A 4,675-nucleotide genomic window follows, 5' to 3' on the forward strand; every position below is an offset into this window, starting at 1 on the left:
CGGTGAGAAGGCTTGAGCATCCCGATGACCCAGAGAGCTATGCTGGCGGTAGCTAGACTACCGGTAGGGCCACCCTAGCCAGACAGATCAAAGGGTAAGGATCAGACGAAGAGTAACATACTGGTCTTTCAGGTCGGGGGTTGTGCGGGAGGCTGGTTCCTTCCCCATGTAAAAAAAAAAAATAAAAATTCATAAAGCTCAAAGAGGAAAACCGGACGGACAAAGGGATGCGACTCGGACTGGAAAAGGAATAACGGACATTTTAAATATTGTAACATGGAATATAAGAGTAGGATTAGGATATAAAGAAGTCGAACTACTTAAACGTTTAAAACAAAAGAAAGCAAATTAACAGTAATAACAGAAAAAATTAAAAGGTACGAAAGATTACGATTCTTATACAATGATATACAGTGGAGTAGATCAAAAGGAAAGTGCTAGTGGAAGGGTAGCAATATTAATAGATCGGAAATGGAAAACCAAAATACAGAGCTACACATTTATAAATAATAAAATAATAACAGTAAGATTTAAATTAGACAGAAGGTTATTTATGTATAATTGGAATTTATGCTCCAGAAGATGGAAAAGAGGAAGAAACAGAAATTTTATTTAGAGTTACAAAAAGAACTAGATAAGAATATAAAAAAGGCCATGTAGTTATTTTGGGAGATTATAATGCTCGGGTAGGAAATAAGCCAATAAAAAATATTATGAGATGTTATGGAGAAAATAAAGTAAATGGCCTATAAATTAAGAGATTTTGCAACATTTAATAATTTAAAGATAACAAATACATTTTTTTTTTTAGAAAACGTGATATACATAAATATTTCAGCATCTCTACAACCACTTCTACAAAAAAATCCAAATCTGCTGGCTTATGCCGATGATTTAAAGTTGTTTATTATTTCCAAATCCTGTGATGACATTTCCAAGGTTAGCCATGATGCGAATTTACAGATGTGCGGAATCATCAAGTTTCTGAAGAATCTCAATCTGACTATAAATACAAACAAATCTGCTCAAATAACTTATTCCTTACAGAAACAATCAAATCCCATAGAAATTAAAAATTGCAAATGTTTCAATTCCCAACGTATATGCTCACAAAGACCTAGGAGTTGTTTTTGACAAAAATCTTTCATTTAATTCTCACTATGTATATGTTGCTAAAAAAAATTCAAAAATCAAAATGGCTGATCAAGCAAGAAACAGTGGCGATTCAAGATAGAAAAACAGTCATTAACCATGTTCGGAGGTGCATTTTTCCCATTCTGTCTTATGCCTCCGAAATCTGGTCTGGCGCTCCTCAAGTTACCGTAAAAAAATTCCTTGCGCTAGAGTATTGGGTTCTTAGATGGCTGAACAATAAACTTCGTTTTCCCCGTACAATATCCAGGCAACAGCTTTATAAAAACTTAAAAACAAAGCCTCTGATACAGATGATCAACGAGTCTGGAGTCATGCTTCTTGCAAAGTTAATTACTTCTGCAACCAATTCACCAAACCCAGCCAACATAATAGCTCCCACCAACAGAGAAAACTCAAGAAACCAACAATTCAAATCCAAACTCTCCAGACTAAAACAAATGGACAAGATGTTCTACAATGCATCCCTTAACCTCATAAATTATCACAACATTGATTGTAAGAGGTTGCTCAACTCTGAAGCCAACAGGAGTCTCATTTCCAAACAAATTATGAGAAATACAAACAGCTGCCTGCCTGCAACCCAGTAACTACATCCGAGAGCCAAATCTGATGTTCTGCAATATATATTTTTGATCATTATAATTCATATTCGTTGTTAATGTGTATATATAGAATATGTATTTTTTTTGTTATATATATTCGTCTCCTTTGTATTGAATTTATGCTCCTAGCCTAGTGCTGTGATGGGCTTGCTGTAGTTGCAATAAATGAAAATTTATTATTATTATACATGGTAGGCAAGAGGTACGCAATCAATAATAGACTATGTAATAGTAAATCAAAAATTAGCAAAATAATATCGAGATACGAGGGTGTTTAGAGGATATGATATTAATTCAGATAATTTTTTAGTATACCACCACTTTGCTTATTGGAGGCTTGAAGTGGTGAAACCCATGTTTAGTCTCTAGAGCAAAGTTTCCGGCACCCCCCCCCCCCCCCATACTTCTCCTTCAAACCCATGCACGGTACTAAGTACTATAGGATTTGATACCTTTCGTGTTTGGGATTTTCATAAAAAAAAAAAATAATAATAAGAGTTATGGCTAAATGGAAGAAGAGTAAAGCTATTAAACAGGGGAAGGAGGAGTTGGTTTATAAAGTATATCTACTTCAAGAAGAAAGAATACAAAATTTATATGAAAAAAGGATTAAAGACGAAATAAGTAAAACATCGGAGAGAGAACAAATAGAAGAAGAATGGAATAATATACGAAATATAATTCAAAAGATAGCAAAAGAGACACTAGGACAATTCAGAAAAAAACTATAAGAAGAGGGGGGGGGTAGAGATATGGAATGAAGAAATAGTTAAAGCGTACAAGATAAATATCTTAAATATATACAAAACAGGACAAGTGAGAATGAAGAAATATATAAACAAGAACGCAATAAAACTAAAGATATAATAAGGAAGGCTAAAGCAGAGTCATGGGATAGATTTATAAGCACAATAGAACATGATGTTGATGGAAGACAAAATTTAGCATATAAAATGACGAAACATTTGAATCGCACAGAGAAAGACACTAAGAATAAATATAATAAAGGAAGAACAATGGAAAAAACATTATGAAGAATTGTGGAAAGACCCAACATATCAAACAGAAGAGATACAGTTAGACCCAGTTAGTGATATAGATCCGATAACCCAGTGTCACACGCTTCTTGATTAGACCGGGGTTCGAGCCTGTCACCACCAAATACGGAGGATGCGGAAAGGTCATTCAGGGAATGACCACCGCATATCTCGGAGCAATATGGCCTTAGTTGCTAATGCTCTTAAAAAAAACAAATAACAAATAATAACATAACCCAGTGTGATCACTGTAAAACAGTGCTTTCAGTGAAACATATCCTTGTGGAATGCACAAAATTTGCAATAGAACGCCAGAATCACTTCACTCCAGCCACAACTGAAGACCCACTAACGCTTAGTTCACTTTTGGGCAATAAAACAGATGTCTCAAAGATTTTTACCTTTCTCAAAGCGATCAATGTATACCACCTCCTTTAGCTAGTCAACAATCAGACTCTCGATCCATAAAGAAATAGCATAAATACTAACCTATGTATGGCGTACTATGGCCATAGACGCCCATGCGCCAAAAAAATCGCCAAACAAACAATAGATCCGATAACGAAGGAAGAATTGGAAAAGGCATTGAAAGCTACTAAAAATAGGAAAGCAGTGGGAATGGATGGTATAAATGCAGAACTGATCAAGTATGGAGGAAGTTTTTTAAAAGACAGGATACCAAATTTATTTAATAAATGTTGGAAACAATATAAAATACCAGAAGAATGGAAGATAGCAAAAATTATTTCAATATTTAAAAAAGGAAATAGAATGATACAAAGAATTATAGAGGGATTAGCATACTAAATACAGTATATAAAATGTATATCAAAATAATAAATAATAGAATTAAAATTATCTCTGATGAAATATTAATAGAAGAACAGACAGGATTCAGAAAAGGAAGATCATGTACAGATAATATATTTATATTAAAACAAATAATAGAAAAACGAAAAGAGTTTAATTTAGAAACGCATTTATATTTATGAAAAAGCATTTGATCGAGTAAACAGACGAAAAGTATGGGACATATTGAGTAATAAAGGATACCCAAAGCATCTTACAAAAATAATACAGAGTTTATATCAAGGAAGAAAAATAGTAACAGATACAGGTAATAAATTAACAGAAGACAGTATAATAAATCAAGGAGTTAGACAGGGATGTAGCTTGTCACCAACGCTGTTTAACACATGTATCGAGAATATGATATGTAAATGGAATACAGGTATATATTTAAATACAAAGAATAGGATTAATGCACTGTTATTTTGCAGATGATCAAGTAATTATTCAAGATAGTGAAGATAATTTACAAAGAGCAGTATTTAAATTAAACCAAATAACAAAAGAATATGAAGTTAAAATATCAACGATGAAAACCTGAACAATGGCTTTTAAACGGAAAAATAAGGTGAGAACAAAAATAGTTATAGACAATAAAATATTCGAACAAGTAAAACATTTTAAATATCTAGGATGTGATATCGAAGAAGATATGAACCAGAAATTGGCGAAATTCCAAAATATATGTAGAACAATAAAAAGACGTCTTGCTAAGAAAACAAGGAAAGAAACACAATTTAAATTTTACAAAGTAATGGCATTACCAGCACTTCTTTATGGTTCTGAAACATGGATACCGAAACAAAGAGACATTTAATAGAATACAAGCTGCAGAAATGAAATTAAGATATGTTAAAGGATGTACAAAATTAGATAAAATACCGAATGTAAATATTAGAAAGGAATTAAAGATTTATTCAATTAATGGAAAAAATATAGAATATAGTCTAAACAAAGATGGAAAGAACGTGTAGAAAGAATGGAAGATAGATTCCCTAAATTAGTTTATACATATAGAGCAAAAGGAAAGAG

Source organism: Mastigoproctus giganteus, chromosome 3, assembly GCF_048544385.1.
Source record: "Mastigoproctus giganteus isolate SK-2022 chromosome 3, ASM4854438v1, whole genome shotgun sequence".
NCBI classification, from domain to species: Eukaryota; Metazoa; Arthropoda; class Arachnida; order Uropygi; family Thelyphonidae; genus Mastigoproctus; species Mastigoproctus giganteus.